The sequence below is a fragment of the Dermacentor variabilis genome, chromosome 2, assembly GCF_050947875.1.
Source record: "Dermacentor variabilis isolate Ectoservices chromosome 2, ASM5094787v1, whole genome shotgun sequence".
Lineage (NCBI taxonomy): Eukaryota > Metazoa > Arthropoda > Arachnida > Ixodida > Ixodidae > Dermacentor > Dermacentor variabilis.
The window spans coordinates 171,427,303-171,454,248 of NC_134569.1; the positions used below are offsets into that span (position 1 = coordinate 171,427,303).

General features: G+C 45.1%; 1 protein-coding gene and 5 non-coding genes across 7 annotated transcripts in view; all 6 read left to right on the forward strand.

Moving 5' to 3' along the window:
* LOC142572941 (transmembrane 9 superfamily member 2-like) overlaps nucleotides 1–26,946 on the forward strand; it is a 115,059-nt gene that overhangs the window by 12,760 nt on the left and 75,353 nt on the right. The window lies entirely within an intron of this gene.
* Nucleotides 1,921–1,992, forward strand: TRNAM-CAU (transfer RNA methionine (anticodon CAU)). The gene has a single exon. It is a non-coding gene; the product is annotated as a tRNA-Met (tRNA).
* Nucleotides 5,978–6,049, forward strand: TRNAM-CAU (transfer RNA methionine (anticodon CAU)). The gene has a single exon. It is a non-coding gene; the product is annotated as a tRNA-Met (tRNA).
* On the forward strand, nucleotides 7,880–7,951 carry TRNAM-CAU (transfer RNA methionine (anticodon CAU)). The gene has a single exon. It is a non-coding gene; the product is annotated as a tRNA-Met (tRNA).
* Nucleotides 9,806–9,877, forward strand: TRNAM-CAU (transfer RNA methionine (anticodon CAU)). Its single transcript has one exon. It is a non-coding gene; the product is annotated as a tRNA-Met (tRNA).
* On the forward strand, nucleotides 18,223–18,294 carry TRNAM-CAU (transfer RNA methionine (anticodon CAU)). The gene has a single exon. It is a non-coding gene; the product is annotated as a tRNA-Met (tRNA).

The following is a 26,946-nucleotide window of genomic DNA, read 5'->3' on the forward strand; positions in this document are numbered from 1 at the left end:
TAGTATTGAAAGGTCAAAGAATTTAGTAGAAAAAAAAGATTGAATCGTCGCGACGGCACATCACAGTCCCCGTAGGCGTCGAAGTCTCTACAATGAAATTATTTTTGAACAGCTCTGATAGCGCCCACGCAACAATGGTTGCTTGTATACTGTCAAATGCTCATATTCTGCGGCCTAAAGCTCATGGCACGGTGCGAAAACGCGCGCGCGGAGAAAGCGAAACAGTGCGCGGACAAGCATGCAGACGCGCAGTCGGTCGCTGCGAATCTGCGCGATCGCTTCATTCAGGCTTCATTCTATTCAGCTCCATTTAGTTATACAAACACTATAAGAACATATTTCAGATAGTTTGCTCTCAGCGTTTACCTACCTTTCACGCAAGAAGCCGGTTCGGGAGACTCCATCGCGGCGACCGCGCGCAGTGGCGTTCACTGTACGTATTCGGTAAAGAGATAGCGTCTGTAAACGATTGTGTGCTTTCAGTTTGCCCAAGATTATTATTTAGACAGTAAGAAACTTCTCTCGTTTCGAAAGTACTTACAGAAATGTCCGGGAGAGCTCGCGCGTGGTGTTTTCAGTGAGCGCTGACATCAAAACCTATGAGGAGCGCGCCGCGTGATCCCTCATACTACGCCAGCGAGGCGCTTCCAATAGATGGCGACTCCGTAACTCCTCGCCGCCAATAGCTCTATCCAGGTCGGACACTTATAGTAGGTATAGGATTGGGGATAGTTCGCAGCCTTGTCGTGGCCCTTTGGACAACACCACTGATTCCGTCATGACCCCAGCAAAGGACGCCGTAACCGTGTTTCAGCTGTACAGTTGTCTTATTGTAGACAGTAGTGCTTCTGGGAGACCGAGGTCACTCAGACAGTTGAAGAGACTAGCATGTCATACATTATCATATGCTTTCTCCACGTCTAGGAAGCAGCGAAGCAAACCGCGGTTTTCCTTCCTGGCAATCTCGGCACACTGCGTTAGCACGTACAGATTGTATTCCAACCGCATGCCCTTGCGGAAGCCATCCTGTAGCTCTGTGAGGAACCCTTTGGACTCTGCCTGACCATATATCCAGTCCTTTAACATCTGTGTAAAGGCTCTGTACAGTGTGCAAGTAAATGTCAGCGGTCTGCAGTTGCAGAGATGACCTGCGTTGCCTCCTTTCTTGGGGATCAGCACCACTCTGCCGAGTCGCCATTCTTTTGGCATCTCCGCGTCATCTGACACGGTGGTGAAGAAGCCAGCAATTTGATCCTTGGAGATCTGACCTAGGCGTTTAATTAGGCGAGCTAGGGCCATCTGGCCCTGTGGCTGTGTGCGTTCGAAGGTAGGACAGCGCACGATCGACACTGCTGTGACAAAGCCCAGTTCGTTTCCGGGAAGCATGGAAGGGTCGGCACACTTCCGAGACTTGATGTGTGTAGGGCTGTCACTAGTTTCTGCAGAGCCATACAGGGTCTTTAGGTATGTTGTGACATACTCTCTCAGGTCACCGACTGGTTTTCCGGAAGCAATGCTGGCAGAGACATCTCGTAACGGTTTGTTCAACTAGAACGTATTTGAAATGTTTTTAATGTTGCGTAAGCGCTCTCGTCTCAGGAAAATGATAAAATAATTGCTTGTTTACGATTATGCCGCGGCCGACGCTTTGCATCAGCAGTTCAGTTAAAGCTTTGTGTCGCCTCTTTATTTACTCTACGCTACTAGGTGGCACTACCAGCGGCAGCTAAAAATTCCCTAATAAAAGAAAGAAACGGTATGCCCACAGTCGAAGTTTGAGTGAAACGCAGAAATATGTAACCTGCAAGCGAGGTCGTAGTTTCGGTTTTGCCGTGCAGGCTTCATTCGTGCGGAAAAGTAAATGCGCTTGCAATGTGTGCACGTGTGTTACAGACGACAAAATTGGCTGCGTCGGCGTCCAGCAGAGTGGCGCAGTGGAAGCGTGCTGGGCCCATAACCCAGAGGTCCGTGGATCGAAACCACGCTCTGCTACACTTCTTTTTTTAACCTGTGTTTTCTTTTTAAGCTTTATCTTTGAAACGGTTCTGCTTCAGCCACGTGCATTTCCATAAAGGCAAGCTCGAATTATATATATATGTATATAAGTCGCTGATAAGACGGCACAAAAATGATGATGATTAATTGCATCCCCTTTGAAGCAGGGCGGAGACAGAGTCACCTAATCCGCTTGATTTGTTCAGGTTTTACTACATTTATCGCCACGCACGTATAGTCTGTTGCCTATGCGATCTCTATATTAACTTTCAAATTTAAAACCTGTATCGCTACATTGTACCATTACCTACGCTTGCAATGACTCCGGTTCGATCAATCTCTTCCCTGCATTTTTTTCCACCAATATTGTCATCATCTCTCACCTAAACTGCGGCGACGGGCTGCGGTTGTGCTACACGTAGGGTCACACTAGCATAAACTTATGTCGCCTCCTGGTTACGGCACCATATCCTGGTGGCAGCTGCAGAAAGCAGACGTTCGGGCAGGGTTGCCGCGTGTTCCAACGGAGCAGGCGTGATGGCGGGACAGCACGCGGGAACAACAAATTCCAGTCACGCGAGAGCAACCGTCACCGAACGGCTGCTTTCTGCCACTTTCTGCACCTGCCAACAGGTGGCGACATTGGTTTCAATATCAAGAACGTTTACTTCTGCGACGTTCTCGTGACGCTTCCACTCCTATTTGAAACGTAGAATATTGCACGGAGGCTCCCCAGTGTATGTTTAATGGGACCCTAAATCAAAATAATAAATAAATTTAAGAAATAAAACGACAGGGTTTTACGTGCCAAAGCCACGATCTGATTATGAGGCACGCCGTAGTGGGGGACTCCGGATCAATTTTGACCACCTGGGGCTCTTCAAGGTGCACCTAGAGTCGGATACAACTCAAGTCTGCAGCTAAGCCCCGACCACGCCTTCATTACCGCCAGCCGCTGTTCCTCTGCGAGGCTGCAAGTAGTTCGTACTTCAACATTTCCCTGTTAACTAAATAAGGCGGTAACCACAAAAATAAAATTATAAGCGCGTAATCTTGTACGTTCTCACTCGTCTGTTATACGGTGAAAGCCTAATTATTTATTGAACTGAAATAAAACACTTCCTTTGCTGCAACTATTTATCGTCAAGTTTAACTGCAGTTGGCAGAGAAGTTTCATAAGTGAAACGGGGTCAGCAGTGAAATGAACTGTACCGCGGACTTTTGAAGAGTGAATCGCTCAGACTCCATGCACTTTGGCCATGTCTGCTGCACAACTCGTCGCTTCCGCCGATGAAAAGGCTCTTCAACAACAGCAGATAATCCGGAGGCGTCATGTGCGACGCCATCTTGAAATTGTCTCGTAAAGACGAATTTGTTTGCTTCTGTGAATGGCTGGCGGAGTTACAACCTCGCGAGGTCCGTGCGCATTGGTTGACAACTGCCGTTCTTTAAAAGTTGTATCCTACTATAAATCTAAATACAAAGGTGCTTTTGCATTTCGCCCCCATCGAATAATAAATCAATTTAGACTTATAAAACATTCTTTAAAAACTCTTGTTGTTAATTACACGATAATAGGTCTCTTATTAGAAGAGAAAATGGAGCTCAAAGCTTTCCTTTTTTTAAATTTTGCGCCGGAACCTCAGCGCCGGTAAGGCGGCGTGACGTCACGAATTTCAATATATTTTCTTTTCTTTGTATTAAGGCGGCGTTGGCTCAGTAAATGTTCGCGAAACTTTCCATGTTCTGTCTTTCGCTCTTTTAGAACACATTTTAGTCTATCTTTACCGCTAAAGAATTACGGGCTCTAGCAGACGCTCTCAAAATCGATGACGTCACGGCCGGTGAGCCGGTGCGGGAAGTTCAAGGGGGCGTCGCCACCCGCCTTTTATGGTTTTCGTTTTTTTTCTCTTCTTCTTACCAAGCGTCTTCTCGCGGTGAGAGTGGTGTTTTTGGCATTGTGGAAGAGTAATTTACTGATGCAGAAGAAATAATTTTTCTCTTTAGTGTCACTTTCAACGAAACTTTCTTACGCCGTCAAAATTTTCGTTGCAAGTGGCCTCTAAACTGAAGATGAACAGGACTAACAAAAATGGACAATTAACTGAAACGCAACCTTGACGACTGAAACACCGGGGTGCCTTTCGTCGTTGGAATAACTTGCCACAAGTCTGTCTTCGCAATACACACGACACATTCGTGCGAAAGCTGAAGAAGCTTTTTTAAGTTCAATTTATATAGTATATACACATTCGCCTGCTTATTATTATTCTTCTAAACAGTTTTAGAATAGGGGCCCCAAACGTTTTCGGGCCCCAAAGAAATAGCGTCAAAGCCACTGCGCATGCGCGAGACGCAAACTGCGTTTGGGTTTTGCGTTGGGAACGCTGATTTAGAGGGAGCCCAAATAGCGGCCCCAAAAGCTTTGCGTCAGCAAAGACGGCGGCACCCATCGAAGCAACGGCTCTAACCTGGTTTCGATTCATGGTAACGCGTGAAGTTCGCAAGCTAGAAGTGACTGCGGTTATCGCTTTCTCTCAACAAGCTTGTGTTACGAAGATTGATTACTTAGACGCCGCTGATTACGAATTCGATTGTGGATTTTGTAGCTCGTAGACCTAACACGGCTAAGCTTGGCTGGTGAAGGCACGTAAAGTTGCTTTGCTCAAAACTAAGCTCAACTAATTGTTTGCTGCTGACAGAAAAAAACACTCTAAATTGTAATTAATTGGGAATACACACAAGTCAAAATTATTATTCCTATATTAAAATGGTATATTTTATTTGTTATTTCTAATAGCTTTTCTTTGACGCCGTAGTGGCGCTGTCAGCGCAAGACGATATCCGCAAACGCAAAGCCCTATTGTAAAACTCTTCACTCCTGCGTGTCCCAACGCTAACAGCCGAAAAGCTCTTTGGGGCCCCAAACTATTGGGGCCCCTATTCTAAAACTCTCTATCATACTTTGCTTTCTTGCTACTGCTGTTAATGAAAACTCTGGCGCATTCTTCTTTTTTTATTGCGCAATAAACATTCTCCTCCATTTATTTGTAATGTCCGAAAAGTGCCCCCCTAGCGTGCCCGAATTAGTTAGCCACTCCACGAATTTCAGACATTTGTATGTAATAACGGTGCGCTTCTTCCCTAAATATGAAGCGGAGAGTCGGTTGGCCGGTTGAGCGGGGGCGTAAACGTGAGCGGCCAGATTGGTGGCGCCCTCTGGTGGTGCAAAGCTCAACCAAGCAAACACAAAGCCAGTTGCCATATTCTGCTTATCTGCTGGTGGAAATTTTCGACAGCGGCGTAATCGTGTTCACAATTACGCTGCTGTCGAAAATTTGCACGAGCAGCGAAGCAGGATATAGTGAGTTACTGCAATCTTAGCTCTGTATTTGTCTGGATGAGCTCTGCGCCACCAGGCGGCTGGATCGCTCCGGCCGCTCACGTTTACGCCTCCGCAAATCCGGAAATCCGCCCAAACCGCCCCCGTTTGCCGGAATAGTGTACACGCTGGATGTTTCTATAATACTCCTTGGAATACCCGATTACTGGAGTCGTAGACGGCAGAAGCAACGCGGGCAGAGACATCTTGTAACGGTTTGTTCAACTAGAACGCATTTTAAATAATTTTAACGTTGCGTAAGCGCTCTCGTCTCGGGAAAATCATAATATAATTGCTTGTTTACCACCAAGCCGCGTCCAACGCTTTGCATCAGCAGTTAAGTTAAAGCTTTGTGTCTTCTCTTTATTTGCTCTACGCTGCCAGATGGCACTACCAGCGGCAGCAAAAAAAAACTCACTAATAAAAGAAAGAAACGGTGTATCCACAGCCGAAGTTTGAGTGAAGCGCAGAAATAGGTAACCTGCAAGCGAAGTCGTAGTTTTGGTTTTGCCGTGCAGGCTTCATTCGTGTGGAAAAGTAAATGCGCTTGCAATGTGTGCAGTTGTGTGACAGACGACAAAATTGAGTACGTCAGCGTCCAGCAGAGTGGCGCAGTGGAAGCGTGCTGGGCCCATAACCCAGAGGTCCGTGGATCGAAACCACGCTCTGCTACACTTTCTTTTTAAAACCTAGTGTTTCTTTTTTAAACTTTATTTTTAATGAGGTCCTTAAATGTCTTCCCGGCGCCATATTTTGGCGCACCTGAAAATGCAAACATGTTAAACACAGCGGCGCGCACGCATATACAGGATGTTCGGGCCAACGTTAGTTCGGGCTATCACGCATCACGTGTTCAAATAACATGGGTCATTCTACGCGCAGATAACCAGGTGCATATTGTTCACAGTCGAGTGGAGCAGCGGCCAGTAATCTTTTGATGTTGCCATACAATTTATTATGTAATTGCAAGCAGTTTTTTTTAAATTACTGCTCTGAATGGGCGCGCTGCCAATGAAGCATTTGTGGAAAAGTGAAAGAAAATTATTTTCAGCCAGGTACTTCCTTGCTCGTTTATCTTTTCCTGCATTAAAGAAAGCCCGCAAAAATGAAAAATGTCACGTGACTACATAACCGTTCGCCCGCATCAAGAAAACCGCTCCACTGAAGTTAGCGAGCGCGCGCTTTCCATGACGCCTCAACCATCAGTTAGCTGCTGGAAAAAAAAAAAAAGAAACTGGCAAACAGTACCTGGCTGGAAACATGACAGCGTTATGTTTCTTTCAATTTCCTACAAATTCATTTACAGCACAGCACTCAGATCAGTAATTAAAGAAATAGCTAATTGCAATTAATAAGTTCAATGGCATCATCAACAACAAAAATGACTGGCGGCTATTCTATTCGACCGTTAACAATATGCATTTGGTTATCTTCGCATAGAATGGTCCTTCTTAAATAAGAAAAAAAACGCGATGCATGTTACAGGGAACTGCATATTTTGCTCAAGATTTCCGAAAAAAAGAAAATTCTGCGCCTGCTGCTGCACTTTTTTGCTCAAAATATCGCAGAAATATCACATTTTGGAGTCTATCTCGTTCAATGCGATACTTACCTTCCGTAGTCAATCTCTGGCTTATATGAAATTCGAACTTGCTTTCTTTATGGAAATGCAAATCGCTGATAAGACGCCACAATGATGATGATGTTTATTGGCATCCCTTTTGAAACAGGGCGGAGAAAGAGTCACCTAGCCCGCTTGATTTGTTTAGGTTTTACTACATTTATCGCCATGCATCTAGCCTTTTGCCTATCTGATCTCGATTTTAACTTTGGCATTTAAAACCTCATTACCTACGCTTGCAATGACTCCAGGTTCTGTCAATCTCTCCCCTGCACATTTTTTTCCACCGATACTGTCATCATCTCTAACCTGGACTGCGGCGACCGGCTGCGGTTGTGCTACACATGGGGTCACACTAGCGTAAACTTATGTCGCCTCCTGGTGGCAGCTGCAGAAAGCAACCGTTCGGGGATGCTTGCCGCCTGTCCCACAGGAGCAGGCATAATGGCCGGGCAGCACGCCCCGACAACACATTACAGGCACGTGGCGGCAACCCTCACCGAACGGCTGCTTTCTGCCACTTTCTGCAGTTGCCAACAGGTGGCGACATAGGTTTCAATATATCAGAAACGTTTACTTCTGCGGCGTTATCGTGACGCCTTTCACTCGCATTTCAAACGTAGAATATTGCACGGAGTCTCCGCAGTGTATGTTTAAAGGGACACTAAATCAAAACAATGGATACATTTAAGAAACATAAACGATTGGGCTTTACGTGCCAAAACCACGATATCATTATGAGGCATGCCCGGGCACGCCGTATTGGAGGACTCCGGAAGCCGCCGTCACCACCCGCCACGGTTCATTCGTATAGAAATGTAAATGCGCTTGCAATGTGTGCACGTGTATTACACACGACAAAATCGGCTGCGTCGGCGTCCAGCAGAGTGGCGCAGTGGAAGCGTGCTGGGCCCATAACCCAGAGGTCCGTGGATCGAAACCACGCTCTGCTACGCTTTCTTTTTTAACCTAGTGTTTTATTCTTAAGCTTTATTTTTAAAGCAGTTCTTCAATGTCTTCCAGCCGCCATGTTTTTGGGCACCTGAAGATGCAAACATTTTGAGATGTTTGCACAGATGCAAATAGTCGCTAGAAAGACGACACAATGATGATGATGTTTAATAACATCCTCTGCAGGAATATTTCGCTTATGTATCATCTTTGTTCGCTTATGTTCACCTATTAAAAGACTATTCTTGTACTGCCTTAGTCATGTGCTGCACGAATTGCCGAAATACTGCTATTGACTTATTTTATTTTTGTGCTATATGTATTATTGTAATACCATGTATTCTACTAATTGTTGAAGTGCTGCTTTGACCCACCCTGTAACGGCCGACAGGCCAACAGTATGAATAAATAAAAAAATGAGAAACAATGAATAAATTAAAAAATATAAACAATAAGAGTGTGCGTGCCAAAACCATGGTCTGATTATGAGGCACGTCGTGGTGGGTGACTCCGGATGAATTTTGACCATCTGCGCCTCTTCAGCGTGCACCTAAATCTAAGGACACGGGTGCTGTTGCATTTCGTCCGCATCGAATAATAAATCAATTTATACTGATAAAGCGTCATTTGAAAACCGTGTTTTTAATTGCACGATAATATGTGTCTTATTAGAAGAGAAAATGGAGCTCAAAGATTTCTTCTTTTTTTTTAAATTTGTCGCCGGAACCTCAGCGCCGGCACGCCGTGGTGACGTGACGGATTTCAAGGTATCTTTTTTTTTTGTTTGTTTGGGCAGCGTTGCCTCAGTAAATGTTCGCGAAACATTCCATATTCAGTCTTTGGCTCCTTTGGAACACAGTGTAGTCTGTCTTTGCTGCTAAAAAATTACGGGCTCTAGCAGACGCTGTCAAAATCGATGACGTCACGGCCGGTGAGCCGGTGCGGCAACTTCAAGGCGGCGTCACCACCCGCCTTTTTTTTGTTGTTTTTTTCTAACCCCAACAAGCATCAATTCTCATGATTGTGGAAGAGTAATGTAGTGATGCAGAAGAAATCATTTTTCTCTTCAGTGTCGCTTTAAACTAAACTGTTTTACGCCGTCAAAAATTTCGTTGCATCTGGCCTTTAAACTGAAGATGAACCGCACTAACAAAAACGGACAATTAACTGAAACGCGGACATGAAGACTGAAACACCATTGTGCCTTTCGAATGACTTGCCACAAGACTTCGCAAAAGACACGACACATTCGTGCGAAAGCTGAAGAGGCTTTTTTAACTTCGATTTATATAACGCATAGATTTGCCTGCTTACTTTTATTCTTTTTATTTTAATACAAGTTTCCTTTCTTGCTGATGCTGTTAATAATAACCCGGGTACAGTTTTCTTTCTTCATTGTGCAATAATCACCCTCCCATTTGTTTGTAATGCCCGAAAAGTGCCCCTAGCGTATCCGAATAAATTAAGAAAACTACGAATTTGATAACTTTATTTGCAGTAGCGGTGCGCTTCTTCCTTAGAAATTAAGCGGATATTAAACCTAAAAGCCATTACCCTATAAAAGCTAAATATTACTGACGCTTTGCATCAGCAGTTGAGTTAAAGCTTTGTGTCGTCTCTTTGTTTACTATACGCTACTAGATGGCGCTACCGGCGGCAGCTAAAAACTCCCTAATAAAAGAAAGAAACCGTGTATCCACAGTCGGAGGTTTTGAGTGAAGCGCTGAAATGTGTAACCTGCAAACGCAGTCCTGGTTTCAGTTTTGCCGTGCACGCTTCATTCCTGTAGAAATGTAAATGCGCATGCAATGTGTAGGCGTGTGTTGCGGACGACAAAATCGGCTGCGTCGGCGATCAGCAGAGTGGCGCAGTGGAAGCGTGCTGGGCCCATAACCCAGAGGTCCGTGGATCGAAACCACGCTCTGCTACATTTTTTTTAAAAACCTAGTGTTTTCTTTTTAAGCTTTATTTTTAAAGCGGTTCTTCAATGTCTTCCAGCCGCCATGTTTTTGGGCACCTGAAGATGCAAACATTTTGAGATGTTTACACAGATGCAAACAGTCGCTGATAAGACGGCACAATGATGATGATGATGTTTATTGGCATCGCCTTTGAAACAGCGGGGAGAAACAGTCACCTAGCCTGCTTGATTTGTTCAGGTTTTACTACATTTATCGCCATGCATCTAGCCTTTTGCCTATCTGATCTCGATCTTAACTTTGGCATTTAAAACCTCATTACCTACGCTTGCAATGACTCCAGGTTCTATCAGTCTCTCCTGCACATTTTTTTCCACCGATACTGTCATCATCTCTCACCTGGACTGCGGCGACCGGCTGCGGTTGTGCTACAAGTGGGGTCACACTAGCGTAAACTTATGTCGCCTCCTGGTGGCAGCTGCAGAAAGCAGCCGTTCGGGGATGCTTGCCGCGTGTCCCATAGGAGCAGGCATGATGGCCGGGCAGCACGCGCCAACAACATATTTAGGCACGTGGCGGCAACCCTCACCGAACGGCTGCTTTCTGCCACTTTCTGCAGTTGCCAACAGGTGGCGACATAGGTTTCAATAACCATGTCGCATTGCAACCATGTTGCAATGACTCCAGTAAGATGCGATTGGAGGATGGGTGGAAGAAGAGTAAAGAAACGAAAAAAAAGAAAAAAAAAGAAACGGAGACGTACAAAAGTAAAGTTCGCAATAGGGGAGCAGAAAATTTGGTCGTGGGAGTTCATAGTGTTTTTTTTCTCTTTTTGTTTAACCTAGGTAGGACATTAGGCAGTATAATAGCAAGAGCTTGGTGGCGCGACCCACCGCCCCGTTCCAAAGGGGCCGCTCATAACATACATCCTACATCCATCCATCCAACGATCAGGGAGGTAAATGGAAAAGAGTAAATTCAAAATGTCAAGAGCGTATTTGGCTATCAGGTACAATGAGTGGGAAAAGGCTTGCCTAAGGGTTGCGTATTTGTGGACCGGAAATAATTGCACAGAGAAAAATAGAGTTAGTGGAATGCATAAGTGCTGACATTAAGAGTTTCGGGAATGATGCCGAAATTATCCTATTAGGTGACATGAATTCCCACCTACAGGATTTACATGGCTACACCGACAACAACGGGAAGTCAATGCTGGACTTTTGTGAGCAACATAACCTTGTTATCGTGAATACAAGGCCTAAGTGTGAAGGGAAGATCACGTGGGAAGGGAGAAACCGGCAATCTACCATTGATTACTGTCTGATGACAGAAGGAATTCATGATAAGTTGAGAGAAACGGTCATTGACGAGGAAGGGTTTAGCAGCATAGGGACTGACCATAACCGCATCATTTTGAAAATGAGATATGTAGTTGGGAAAGAGAGCAGAGAATACGAAATGGCCAGTCCAAATTTGAACGCTGGAAAAATAACAAATATAGTCACTAGAGTCGATGAAGAACTTGACAAATGGCCAAATAAAGAGTGGGAATACAGTGAGCTTCTAAGAATAATAACGACAGAAATACGGAAAGAGAAACGGTTCATTGGAAGGGAAAAAAGAAACCGAAAAGCTGGTGGAACAGAGAGACAAGAGAGGCGATCACCGAACGGCAGAAAGCATCCAAAGAGCACAGGCAGGCAAAGACGGCTCAGTTGTTGAGGATTAAGTAGCCAGTAAATCGGAAATATACCGAAAGAGAAAGTCTATGGTTCAAGTACTGGTGCAAGCAAAGATAAAAGATGAAAGTGAACGTTGGTTGTCAGAAATACGTGATAAAGAGAAGGCCGCACCTAAAGTATTTTGGAACCACATCAAATTATTAGGCAGAAGTCAACAACTATACAACAACATATCCTGGAAGAATAGGGGAAACAAATTGGAAGGAAAAGAGGCATTAAATAAGATCCGAAAAATAACAGCCGAATCTTTCCAACGCAATGACGACGTTGTACTTGAAGAAAAAAAGAGCATGAAAGAGACCCAAGTGGAAAAGGGACTGGTGCTGACAAATTTCAACTGGAAGAAAGCCGAAGAGAAAATTCCTAAGCGCATAGCCACAGGGCTAGACGAGGCTCCCGTTAGGCTGATTAATGAACTAGGAAGAAAAAGTGAGGAAGCTCTAGTGAAAACAGTGGAAAAAACTTTAAAGAATACCAGGCAGTTGGCGACAAAGTAGAATGAATTTAATTTATAAAGCTAAGGGGGAGAAATATAGAAATCACTCATATAGACCATTGACCGTCGTATAGACCGTTGCAGGCATCGGTAATATAGAGGCTAGCAATGCAGGTAATCAAATTAAAGCTGCCAGAATGGGCAGCGAATAATGGCATATTGGGAGAACTTCAGAATGGCTGCAGAATAGGCAGTCCTTTGGATGACAACTTATTTGTTCTTACTCAGTGTATTGAAATATCAAGAGTAGAAAGCAAACCGTTATATTTGGACTTTTTAGACATGACAGGAGCGTATGACAACGTAGACCGCAACATTTTGTGGCATATTCTGGAAGGGGAAGGCTTAGGCGAATATTGCCTACAGCTTTTGAGAGAGACTTACCTAGAAAATACCGTTTCCGTTGAACGGGAAAGGATGAGGAGCGAGGAGAAAGTTGATGTCAACAAGGGACTGAGGCAGGGGGGCCCTTTATTCCTACTTCTGTTTATGATGTACATGATGAGGATGGAGTGGGCACTGAAAGGAAGTAATATCCGGTATAATCTCTCATACAAACAGGCGGGTACAGTAGTAGAGGAGCGGCTTCCAGGTTTATTTTAGGTGGACGACATTGTGTTGCTAGCTAACAAGCAAGGTGATTTGCAACATCTGGCTAATATCTGTGGATAGGATGGCGAGAATTTAGGTTTGTAATTGAGTGTTAGAAAATCAAGTGTTATGGTATTCACTGAAAACCGTGAACAGACAGTGGCAATACAGGGCCAGGAAATACCACGTGTAAAATAACATAAATATCTTGGTATATGGATAAACGAAAGCAATAGATATATGGAAACACGGGAAAAATCAATAATAGTAAAGGGGACAAGAAATGCAGCCATAATGAAGCACAGAGCGCTATGGGGATACAATAGGTACGAGGTGGTCCGGGGTATGTGGAAAGGTGTAATTGTTTCAGGACTTACTTTTGGAAATGCTGTTGTTTGCTTGAAATCAGGGGTGCAATCCGGACTCGATGACAGCCAAAGGTTTGTGGGACGCCTCGCATTGGGCGCTCACGGGAAGACTACAAATGAAGCTGTGCAGGGTGATATTGGCTGAACCAGTTTGGAAGTGAGGGAAGCTCACAGTAAAATTGATTATGAAGAACGACTGAGGAATATGCAAGAAAGTAAATTGGATGGGAGAGTGTTGAGGTATTTGTACAGGAAGAACATTGATTCACAGTGGTGGAAAAGAACTAGGAAGCTTACCAGCAAATATCCGGCCAGTAGGGTGAGCAACACAGCAACAAAGAACGGCAAGCGGAAAGTCACAGAGGCTGAAATAATCTCATGGGTGGCGGCAATGGAAAAGAAACCTGCCATGAGTAACTACTACGTGTCTACCAACCGGGAAAACCGGGAATTCTCAGAGAATTTCAATAGTCTGGAAATACCCACGCAAAACTCACGAAATTTGTACTGATATCGGAAAAAATTAGCTGTCATTTTATTTAAAGGGAACGAAATTCGTGTTAATGCTGGCTCCAGTAACAGAGAAATCGCAACCAATCGTCATTGACGCCGTGTCATCGGCATGAGGTATTTCCAGAGTAGTTAACGATCGATTTTCCAGACGCCCGATTTTTCGGACATGTCCGATAATTCGCACGGCTTCGCGGCACCACCACATACTCCATATAGTCAGTGCATATTGCATTGAATGCAGGTCTGAATTGGAACTAATCAAAGCCACCACCGCCGCCATTTTGATTATCTTGCTGCCTCGAATCGGCACTCTCGCACGCAGATTCGCTGGCAGCCGTAGCCACCACCGCGGCAACGTTAGGCCTAGCTGCTTCTACGTTCGCTATTAAGCTTCTTGCCATCGGTGACATGTTTTTCATTGAAAGATTTCGCCGCGGTCAGCAATGGCATCGACTCCGCCTTTCTAATCCTCGCGATTGGCTTCGAAGCTCGCAAAGCACAGCGCGTTGCGCAATGCCATTCTCCAGAGGTTAGTTTCGCCTCTGTACAGCCTTGTTACGCGGTGAAAGCGTGGGAAGGGGCAATTGTCACGTGACACAGCCTGTATTCCTTAATTATACGCGCGGGCATCCCCGTCTCCTCTCACAGTACGACCACCGATATGCCTAATCAGTGTACTGGTAGGCCTTAAGAGTTTTTTCGGACGTGCCTGTGGCAATATAAGCCCTTAAGGGCAGTTAAAGACATGCATTCATTTTTTTTTCGGACTGGCTGATTTTTCGGATGTTCCTGCGGCCCCTAGGGAGTCCGAAAAATCGGACGTTGACTGTACAACTGGCCAAGAGGTTGCTTCAAATAGTCCATGGGGTGAACGCATGGCGGAAGGAGGATGAGAATAGAAAGGACCGACGCACTGATGAATTAACGGGAAAGGAAGCGTGCCACCGCCTCTTTGAAGGAGCTTGAGCTCAAAAAACAAAGTGTTGGCAGACGTCGAGATGCAGGTGTCCCTCATTGAAACCAAAATAAACTCTTTAAAGCAGTGAAACCCAACACTGAGGTATTGTGTACGGGCTGAGAGTATGTCAGGACTGTTGAGGTTGACTTCTCAGCTGCTGAGAGATAATCTTAGTTGTGACAAAGTTCAGGCCTCATACCGATCAGCTTGCTATGAGTTGATAGAAATAGCTCATATTTGGAAGCATTTACTTCTGTACGCATCTACTTTTTATTCTTATTTGAAAATGTTCGACTCAATTTGGAATGGAGTTTACGATTTTTTCGCTGTGCATTTTACTAACACCTTCCTTCTGATTTATATTTAAATAAAATAGATATTACTCCTTACTATTCAAAACGGATTAAGACATTTTTTTTGTGTATATATGCTTACTAGAAAGTGAGAGCATCGGGCAGCATGGTGTCAGCCTGTTTTGACATAAAACAAAGTTTTGGCTCATTCAGGGAATTTTGCAAGGGTGCTCAGGGAAAACCTGGAAAACTCAGGGAATTTGGAAATGTCAACTTGGTAGACACCCTGAACTACTTAAAAGGAAAAAAAAAAAGCGAGATCAGGAAAGAAACAATTTATGCTGACTCAAAGGGAAGCTCATTACTTTTCTAAGCGAAATCAGGTGGCCTTAGAATACGCACCTATAAAGCGAGATTTAAGAAGGAAGAAACATGTGCTTGCTGCGGTAAAGCTAGGGAAACGATGGAGCACGTTTTATTAGAAGCTGAATGTATCTGCCCAGCGGTCGATTATGCACTTCTGGGCTCTTTGAAGCCCTTGTGTTCAGCGAGATTATGGGGGTAAGTAAACATGTCCGGAACAGACTTTAGTAAGAGACGATTGGAGGATTGGTAGAATAAAAGTAGGGAAACAACAAAAAACGGAGACGTACAAAAGCACAGTTCGCAATAGGGTATCAGAAAATTTGGTTGTGGAAGGTCATCGAGGGGTTTTCTTTTTTCCTTTTCTTTTTTATCATAAGTAGGAAATTGGGCAACCTAATAACAAGAGATGAGTGGCGTAACCAACCGTCCCGTTCCAAAGGGGACGCTCATAGCATGCATCCATCTATCCACGAAAACGTTTATTTTTGCGACCTTGTCATGACGCTTCCACTCGTATTTCAAACGTAGAATATTGCACGGAGGCTCCCCTGTATATGTTTAAAGGGACACTAAATCAAAAAATAAATTAATTAAAGAAAAAGAACAATAAGGTCTTACGTGCCAGTACCACGATCTCCAGATCAATTTTGACCACCTGGGGCTCTTCAACGTGCACCTAAATCTAATGGCGTTTTTCACTGGTCGATCTGGAGCGGCCGCCGAAATCCTCGAGCGAGCGCTCGGGTTTCACAAATCCGAATCGGCCAGCGGAGCGCAAGAACGCTCCGCGGCGGATCACACAGGAAGTCTGCGTACACGTCGCACGAACCGGTTCCGAAAACCATGTCCTACTTCCGTTCTCTACGTTTCCACGGCAACCAAAGTCGCCGTCCCCCGTGTGTAATTTGACCGTGGCAGATATCCGTGGAAGATACCCTCTTCCCCTGTCGTAATCAGCTACCAGCCTTCCTAAGTGTCGTCGAGTACCTCGACTCGTCGGGGCTCTCGGCGAGACTATAGGACATTTCTACAAAGACGGATCGCCTAACGGCTATCCCACCACCTCGGGCTTCCTGATCGGCCACTACTTCGCTTCCATCTCTACGACCCTCTACCTTTCTCCCTCCTACCCTCTCTCTCTTTTAACCCCATCCCCTCCACCCTGCTGGCGCTGAGCCGTGCTCCCGCATGGGTTGCAGAAAATAGCGCTAGCCTTTTCTCCTTCCCCACAAGAACCACTTTTCTTTGACCGTGGCAGTCGCATTGTCCGTCATTTCCATGTCGCGCCCGCAAGGATTGTGCATGGACAACGTGCATAGAAGTCTTCGTACAGCACCTGCGTCACTTCGTAATCGCTGTCCTCCGCGCTCTCATCGCTAAACGAGAGCGCTGCAGCAGCACCGAACGCAACACAATGTTGTGCGTACCAACCGGGTACCGATTTCACTTGAAGGCGGAAGTGACGCGAGCTATTTCCGCCCGAATGCGCGCCTCGGCGGCGGAGCAAGTGAGAGCGATCCAGCGCGGAGCGAGTTGATCGCTTCCACTGGTCCACTGGTCGTTTCGACCAGTGGAACGCGCGAACCCGCTCCGAATCGACCAGTGAAAAACGCCATAAGTACACGGGTGCTTTTGCATTCCGCCCGCATCGAATAATAAATCAATTGAGATTGATAACGCATTCTTTGAAAAATGTGTTGTTAATTACACGATAATAGGTGCCTTATTAGAATAGAAAATGGAGCCCAGAGCTTTGTTCTTGAATTGTGCGCCGTAACCTCAGCGCCGGTACGCTGGTGTGACGTGACGGATTGCAAGGTATTTTTAATTTTGTATTTGGGCGCCGTTGGCTTAGTAAATGTTCGCGAAACTTGGCATATTGAGTCGTTGGCTCCTTTAGAACACAGTGTAGTCTATCTTTGCCGCTAAAAAATTACGAGCTCTAGCAGACGCTGTCAAAATCGATCAGGTCACGGCCAATGAGCCGGTGTGGCAACTTCAAGACGGCGTGCCGTCACCACGCACCTTTCGTGTTTTTCTTTTTTTTTTGCTAACCCTAACGAGCATCTTGTCGTGGTCAGAGGTGTTTTTTTTTTGTATTGTGGAAGAGTAATTTACTGATGCAGAAGAAATCATTTTTCTCTTTAGTGTCGCTTTAAACTAAACTATTTTACGCCGTCAAAAATTTCTTTGCATCTGGCCTTCAAACTGAGGATGAACCGCACTAACAAAAACGGACAATTAACTGAAACGCAGACATGACGACTGAAACACCATTGTGCCTTTCGTCATAGGAATGACTTGCCACAAGACTTCGCAACAGACACGACACATTCGTGCGAAAGCTGAAGAGCCTTTCTTTAACTTCGATTTATATAACGCATACATTTGCCTGCTTATTTTTATTCTTTTAATTTTAATACTAATTTTCTTTCTTGCTGATGCTGTTAATGATAACTCGGGTACATATTTCTTTCTTTATTGTGCAATAATCACCCTCCCGTTTGTTTGTAATGCCCGAAAAGTGCCCCTAGCGTATCTGAATAAATTAAGAAAACCACGAATTTCACAACTTTATTTCTAATAACGACGCACTTCTTTCCTAAAAATTAAGTGGTAATTAAACCTAAAAGCTATTACTCCTTGCAATACCCGATCGCCGGAGTCGTGGACGGCAGAAGCAACGCGTGCAGAGACATCTTGTAACGCTTTGTTCAACTAGAACGGTTTTGAAAATTTTTAATGTTTGTTAAGCGGCGGGGGGGGGGGTCCTCTCGTCAAAGGAAAGTAATAAAATATTTGTTTGATTACGATTGCGCCGCGGCCGACGCTTTGCATCAGCAGTTAAGTTAAAGCTTTGTGTCTTCTCTTTATTTACTCTACGCTGCCAGATGGCGCTACCAGCGGCAGCTAAAGAAAATCTCCCTAATAAAAGAAAGAAATGGTGTATCGATAGTCGAAGCTTGAGTGAAGCCCAGAAATGTGTTATCTGCAAGGGCAGTCCTCAAAATTACTGCGTCGGCGTCCAGCAGAGTGGCGCAGTGGAAGCGTGCTGGGCCCATAACCCAGAGGTCCGTGGATCGAAACCACGCTCTGCTACACTTTTTTTTTTCGTATGGGTATACTTTTATATAATTTTGCTTATTGTACCCTTTCTTCATATTTCACGTTACGTCTTCGTGGGGGGGGAGGGGGGGCATTCTACAATTCCGGCGAACGATATGAAATCTTCCTAGCCTTTGTTAAACTCTTAAGCTCATCATTATGATTGACTGTTAACGGCTTGCACGTTAAAAATGAGACGCCTCGTGTCCTGCTGTGACGGACTACAGCGTAAGCACGGTCCGAACGTTGAAAGAAAGAGTGATGTCAGCCAAATGCACGAAGAGGCTGAAAGTGAACAGGAAGTGTCACGGAGCACGCTTCGTGCGTGCCTTGACGACGTGGAAGGTCGTTCCCGCTGCGACAACCTTCTTTTTTATTGTCTTCTCCCGCCGGTCGTCGGTTAGTGGCGATGTGTTGGGCTGCTAAGCACGTAGTCACGAGATCGAATACCGGCCACGGCGGCCGCATTTCTATGGAGGCGAAAACGCCCGTGTACTTAGATTTAGGTGCATCTTGAAGAACCCCGGGTGGTCCAAATTATTCCGAAGTTCCCCCACTACGGCGTGCATCCTAACTAGATCCTGATTTTGCCGCGTAAGAACCTATAATTTATTTATTTACAATACTGCCAGTCTCTACTGAGACCATAGCAGGAGGGCACTATATATATATATATATATATATATATGTACATAAACAAAGAACACTGATAATGTTAAGTATCAATACATGTATAACGTCAGTTTTGCACCTTAATACATAAACAATTTTCACTACAAAATGTATACACCAAACACAAGTACATGCGAACTTTCAAAAAATAAGAAATGGCAATTGAGGTATGCTACGCTGCATACCCGACTACATACACAGGGCACAAGTACATGGTGGTTTGCACGATCAATAATAGCACTAGCAATTTTAACCTGCTAAACAATTTTTTCAATTTTTAATTCAAACTGAGACAGTGACTCTGTGTTAGTGGTGAGAGGCGATAACATATTCCATTCACGGATGGCAACCGGAAAAAAGGAATATTTAAACACATTATTATTACATTTATATTCTACTAAGGTGTTTGTGTGTTTGTGCCTGGTAGGTCGTGTTTGTGAATAAGAAATGTAATTTGAAATGTCAATTTTGAAATAATTATGCAGAAGTTGATAAAGAAATTTCAAACGTGCCTGTTTCGCTCGTGCTTCGAGCGTAAGGAGCCCAGAAATTGCTAGAAGGTTAGAGGGAGAGTCTTCACGTCTAAATTTGTTATGGATAAATCGAATGGCCTTCCTTTGTATTGTTTCTATTTTCTTTATGTTAGTTTGGGTATGAGGAAACCATACAGTGTTTCCGTATTCGAGCATCGGCCTAACGAATGTTTTGTATGCTAGGAGTTTTGTTGACAAAGGTGCGAGTTGAAGTGATCTGCGAAGGAAAAATAACTTTTGCATAGCAGATGAGGTAATGTGGTGAATATGCTCGTCTCACCTTAGGTCTGACGTTATTGTTAAGCCTAGATATTTATATTTTTGTACTTTAGTGTGTTATGCTAGAATGTAATGTTAACCTTTCTTTTTTCGGGATGCCAGACATTGTAGCGGAAAATATAATGCAGTCGTGAAAAAATTTGTTTAATGTTATTAACAAAACTCTAAAGCTCAACCTAGCATGTGATGACATAGCCCGAGCACATAGGATTTGTCGCTTCAAACAAAGATCGCGACCAATATTAGTTGAATTCGCACCTTCCCAAAACCAACGAAATTTTTTCTAAGTGTCCTTTCCTAAAAGGAAGCGGTACGACTGTGAACGAATACTTCTCTAAGACAACGCGAAATATAAGAATAAAGTAAGTTAACCGAATACGGTGAAGGCCTAAGTGGGCCATTCAAACTTTGGGGCAAGAAACTAATCGTCGCGGGGAGAATTGCTACGGCTACTACCTATCCAACGAAGCTGTCTGCGAAATGGAGCGGCCACCAACCGAATTCAGAACTCTCAAATTCCTCACTCCGGTCGTGTTTTGGAAAACTCCCAATAACAAAATGTAAGGAGAGACGCTTCCAATTACACAAAGCGTGTTTCTTCCGTCACGTTCACTAACTTAATTTGTTCAGTAAAAGGGACGAATTGACTTCTCTAGTTAACGACCTTGACGCTAGCATAATAGTGATAACCGAAACTTGGTCGACAACAAAATATCAAGTGCTGAATTGTTTCATTGTCGTAAAAAACACGCATGTTGTGTACCGGAACTACCATCGACAAAATTGGTAGCGTTGTATATTGCTTGCCATGAGCTAAAAAAAAAAAAAAAAAAAGGAATGCTTTTTTATTCCAGTAATCTCTGAAATAGAATCAGGCTGGTGTCGTTCAACCGTTGTTTTTAACAAAATTACCTGAGGCGTCTGCTACCAGGGCCACCGTCAAATAGTTCGTTTTGCGTCCACTTGCATGACTGCTTAAATCAGGTTACAGTCGGGTTCCCGGGACTGTATACCCAATTATCATGGGCGACGTTAACTTTACTGACGTCGACTTGTCGAGTGCGTGTCCCTTTTCTAACTCTCCTTTCAATGACGCTAATCAGCTCATCGCTATTTGTTCTGGCTTCACCCTATCTATATCTCAGACGGTCACCGTTCCAACGCGTATAACGGGCACTACGTCATCTTTGCTCGATCTTCTGCGAACCTCGGTGACTGATATTAGAGAGCTTTAGAATAATAAAATAGCATCCAAGCCACTGCGTATGCGCGAGATGCAAACTGCGTTTGGGTTTGGCGTCGGGCAAGCTACTTCACCGATTTAGCGGGAGCCCCAAAGGTTGCCCCAAAAGATTTGCGTAAACAAACATGGCGGCACCCATCGAAGCGACGGCTCTAACCTAGCACCAAACTGGGTTCGATTCGTGTTAACGCGTGAAGATCGCAAGCCAGGAGAAGTGACTGGGGTTATCGCTTTTTGTCAACTGGCGTGTGTTATGAAGATTGATTCATTAGACGCCGCTGATTCCGAATTCGGTTGTGGATTTTATGGTTCGTAGGTCTAACATGGTTTAGCTTGGCTGGTGAAGGCACGTAAAGTTGGTTACTCAAAACTAAGGGCAACTAATTGTTTGCTGCTTACAGAATAACCTCTAAATTGTAATTAAACGCGAATACATCGAAGTAAAAATTACTATTCTTATCATAAAGTGGTATGTTTTATTTATTATTAATAATAGCGTTTCTTTGACACCGTAGTGGTGCTGCCAGCGTAAGACGCTATACGCAAGCGCAAAGCCTTATTCTAAATCTCTTCACTCCTGCGTGCTAACACCCGCAAAGCTCTTTGGGGCCCCAAACTATTGGGGCTCCTATTTTAAAACTCTCTCTATATCCCCGATAACGCACTTGCCTGAGGCGCCTAAGGTATGTTCCATTTCACACTCGCGCTTTCGCAACCACTTATATGTGCTAAACGATTTAACCAAATAAACGATTATAGAAGAAAGCATAATTTCCTGCAGTAAACAATGAACTTGCTGCATTTCTTGACACGTTTTTATTCGGGCATCTCGAACAGTCAGTCGAAACAAATTAGTGCCTCTTAAAAAAAAAAGTCAGCTAGTGAATCGTTATATCCCTGTCCGAGGCATATATTCAAATAGCGATGCGCCATGGTATAACCGACACCTAAACAGGCTATAAGTAACAACTAAACGCCTATTTCGTATCTCTAAACAGTCACTAAAGCCTGCACACTGGTCCTTATACAAAACCGCTGCCGCAACGTGCATACCCCTCTAATCTCATATCAGCAACGTTTCCTTTTCTACGATATAACTCGAGTTACGTTGGCAAGGTCTTGCCAAGCTATTAAACCCTAGCAGTGTAAAATTCTGGAGTACTATTCAAGGAAACAACACTACACACAGCTCGCCCTACTGTGCGAGCTTTTTTTTCCACTCCGTCGTCGTCTTGATCGCGCTGTTCCCATTATGAATGTATACCAACTCGCCCAACTTTCGACTTTAACGCACTACTGACACTGTTAACGACCAAGCATACGCTGAAGTGCTCAAGGACACCTTTTCTCGGGCCTTTTCAGCGTCCTCACTCGTTACTCCTCTTCCCGAAATAAGACCTCAAAAGTATGCTCGGCTGGATCCCACGGTATTTAATTGTAACGGCATTAAAGTAATTATAAATAAACATAATTACAATCGCCATGTGTTGGAGATGGAAATAAAGCGAAGTTATTAAGCATTACTAATGAATATCGCTCTATCTTACTGGAATTTTTTTCTCAGTAGATCCGCATGAGACGCTCATCATGTGAACTTAACAAACCGCCTCGAAAGCGTTAAGGATCGTTCCGCTCGATTTATATTAACTAATTACAATCGCACGGCAAGCGTATCTGAAGGCATCATTAAGCCTCCTTTCTCTCTCAACCTGCTGAAAACAATCAAGGCTATGTTTATTCCATAAGATATACTACCAAAACGCAGCGCTTCGGTCAGCATGGATTAATCCAGCCCCAGTCGTCTCCTTCCGTCGAGATCACGTGATCAAAGTGCACGTGCCGCACTCTAATACACTGACACACTCGCAATAATATTGACCAAAAACATGCAAAGATTGGAATTGTGGCCAGCATCAATAGTTCGATAAGAAGTCGAGCTTTGTTTAAAACTGCTTTAGATAACCGCAACTAATCTTTGGATGATTTTGTTGAATGACGTATTCTGTAATTTTGTTATTACTGCCAGTGTGATACCAGAGTCCTGGTGATACATGTATATATATATATATATATATATATATATATATATATATATATATATATATATATATATATATATATATATATATATATATATATATATATATATGGTGGATCCCAGTTCTACCTCGCTGCCTTCGCCTGCGAGTATTAGAGGCACTTCACGTCGACGTATCGGCTGGCCACTTAGGCTTCCACAATACTTTCGACCGTATCAAGACCCGCTGCATGTTGCTTGGCCTATCCACAACGCTGGCCAAATACATTGCCTCTTGTGCGTCATGTCAGCACCGCAAACGCTCGACATCCCCTCCTGCGGGCTTACTACAACCTCTCTCTTGCCTGGACGCACCTTTTGAATTTGTTGGCATTGATTTATATGGTCCCTTGCCTTTAACACCCTCCGGTCACCGTTGGATTGTCACTTCGGTCGACCGTTTAACAAGATATGCCGAGACTGCTCCTCTGCGATCCGGTACCGCTTCTGAGGTTGCTGACATTTTCTTGCGCTGCACCGTCTTGCGCCACGGGGCTCCTCGCGTTCCTCTGAGTGACCGTAGGAAGTCGTTTATTTCCCAAGTTCGTGGTTGAAATACCACGTCTTTGCAACACCGGTCAAGTAGAATGCGACGTGCCTCAATTTCTGGGTGTCGTTCCACTTATTGCAAGAACTCACACGGTCGTAGTGGTCGATCCAATCGTCGACGTCATCACCGCGGAGTCCCGCCAAGACAGGGGGATCCCGTTGAGAGCTCGTCACATTCCAAGAGGGCACCGCAGTCGTTTGTGTGGTAGGGTTTAGAGGCGCCGGAAGAGTCGGAGTTGGAAATGTCCATCGTTGTAGGGGTAGGCGGGCGCAGGCGGCGACCGGAACGTAGCTCCAGGGAGGACGGGAACGTGAGAGGACGTCGGGGTCTTGACGTACCTCCACCACTTTATAAGACTAAGACCGACCAAGCTGTTAAGCGCTTTTTTCTCCAAAAAAGAAAACGAACGCCCCAGGTCACGCGCGACGAAGTAGAAGAACAGGGAAGATGATGATTGCTATGTACAAATGAAAACGACGAAGTACGTTAATAGTGCTTACAAGGTATAGTCAAACTATTAGAAGCCGACAAACATTGACATGAAGGGCAGCACAAGAAAAATGATGTGTAATTACCCAATTCAAGTAAATAAATGTTAGATAGATGGAAACGAATGTGGATGGAAAAACAACTGGCCGCGGGTGGGATACAAATCCACCTCTTCGCATTACGCTTGCGACGCTCTTACCAATGCGCCTTTTTTCACGTTCCTGTGCTGTCCTCTGCCGCACGCCGCTGGAAACGTTTTGGAAGGGTGCCGGCGCCTTCGCCGGTTGGTTTCAGTAGCTGCGCCCATGTTGAGTGTGCGTCGGTTGTGCGTTTCATGGATTGCGATTAATTATTAATGGATTTTCCGCGGCAACATGTCGTTCACTAATCTACTAATGGGTGAGCAGGCCCGATTGCGCTGTTGTGCTAACAGTGCGGCCGACAAAGGCACGCTGAGTTCCGTCAGCCGACGCGGCTGCCTTGCAGTTTGTTGTCGCTGATGTCTGCACTTGCACCTCGGTTTTTATATTTCTTTTACACATTAATTAAACATTTCGCTTATTCAAGAAGCCTTCGAGCGCTGCCTTCCACGTTGTGTTTGCCAAGGCGGTGCATTTGTTCACATCTACATCTACATCCACAGATCGCTGTTAGCTTCGGCTATTGTGGAAACGGCGCATCGCTGATATGAAATAATCTCAAAACGTAGCAAAACATACATATCTGCGCATATGAGCCGCGTTTGTCAACCCTGAGAAGTGTCAACATGAGCGGCCGCGCCACTTAAACAACTGCAACTGTGATCCAGACGCATATAATTCGGGCTGCTATTACTGATTATCGCTTTTGTTTAACTTCATCATACTTACAGTTTCCCGTGCCATAAAGTATTATTAGAGAAAACTGTGCTCTGCACAAGCCCTCACTTACAGGCCGTGCAGTTCTCTCGCAAAAACGCGGATGCCATCGCTGACACCGTTGGCTACTGAGCGAGTGTATGCTGCTTTACCGAATGCACTGTCTCTTCTTTCCCGTTTGGTGCATAGGTAAACAGTGATCCTCTGGTATTAAGAAATGTGCCAGCATAACAACACGTACAGACCCACCATCTACGTAGCGAATGCGACTGGCGGCGTTCGGGAACGGTGACTATAAAGTACAATATGTTGGCACAGTGGTGTGTCGCCGCTTGCCGCATATATTGTGTACGTGCCGTGCGAAGTGAAGTTGATATCGAATTGCTATAGGGCCACAACTGAACTACAAGAGCGGTTTCCTCCGCCCTGAATGCTTGTTATTTAATTCCAGGTCCATCGGTAGCGGGTGCACGAACTTGACGCGGTCAGGCCTAACCAAGCCTTCGCTAAACAGGGTCAACATTACCTCAAACTTCGTGTGCACGGCTTTAGATGACTGAAGCTTGTGCATTGCAACTTCGAAGGCATGTCGACCCATTTTGAGCGCGAACACATTATGTATACAAGTGAATGAGCTGCAGCTATCGCGTTGTCGGTTCGACGACCGATCGCGTGGACTTAGGCCGAGCGATCGTGGTCGGCACGCTGATTTTATCGGTGCCGTCGACAAGAAAGCCCGTCGCGCTACGAGAAATCGAGCCCGTCGGTTGCGTCGTTGTCGGTCTATAACGATCAAATTGTCTCAGCGACACAGTGCTGAAAAGGCGGCCAATCATTGGAGTCGGCGTCTTGTCAGTCTCGTGTCGGTCCAGTGTTACCGCACCTTAAACTAGTACGTGAAGCCAGGCACGCGCTGCCACCACCAGCAAAATTAGGACCCACGCTGCAAGAAGACTGCGTCAGAAACGCGATGTTTTTTAATGTGCCGCCCAAGTGCAACGCAAGGGTTTATCGATAAATTTGATAGCCGTCAATACTAGGCGGCAACTACGTGGTTAACGGTGCAGTCTTGATGAAGCCCTGGCCCCTTTCTGTTTTGAAGTGGAGTTGCCGTCTTATACGCTACGCACGTTTTCGGCACCGCACCAAGGTAGAGATATAGAAGAGTGGAGTACCAAAGCGGTTCACGGCACAAGTTTTCGCTGCCGTGAGCGTCCGTGCGCTTTTTTTTTTCGCTGTACTTTCTCCCGATAACTGGCCGCGCGACTGCGCGCGCGTTCCTTCCAAAACGTTTCGCAACTAATCCGCTAGGGCAGGGCGCATGTGCCATCGCGCCGTGAAAAAGGCGGATTGACAGCGATTACGTGTCGCGCCTTCGTCTACTCGACGACCCAAAGCTGACGAAGGGGTCAAGTTTTGGGAACCCCATACAGCAATGGGTCATCGGTCATATATGTGTGCGTCTCTAAACGGCAAGGTGTGCTCCTCGCGAAGCCCCCTTCACGGTGACCATAACCGCCGCATTCTTTGGAAGGGGTAGCGACTATCGAGGCGAGATTGCTGAAGCCGCTGCAAGCTTACCGTTAGGGAGAGCCCACTAATTGCTACAGAGACTCATGTTTTACGTACCGTTGCCTCTTCATTGGATCTACAGCTGGTCGGCGGTTGGACACCAGAGGAGGCAATAAAAAAGTATCTATAAGCGTTGAGAGGAGGAGGCTGCCGAGGTGGTACGACACCATGGGTGGCATATTGAGGACTGTGCGACAATGCCAATTGGCCTAGAGAAGGACATTGAATTACGTCGTCGAGCGAAAGGGGCCAATGAACTGGTCAAAAAGCGGAGCTGAGTGTTGTAGGGGTGCTCGGACGTGTAAAGACTTCACATGTAGTGTGCTCCAAGAATCATGGAACCCTTCTTGTGAGCCAGCATCATTTATATTTGT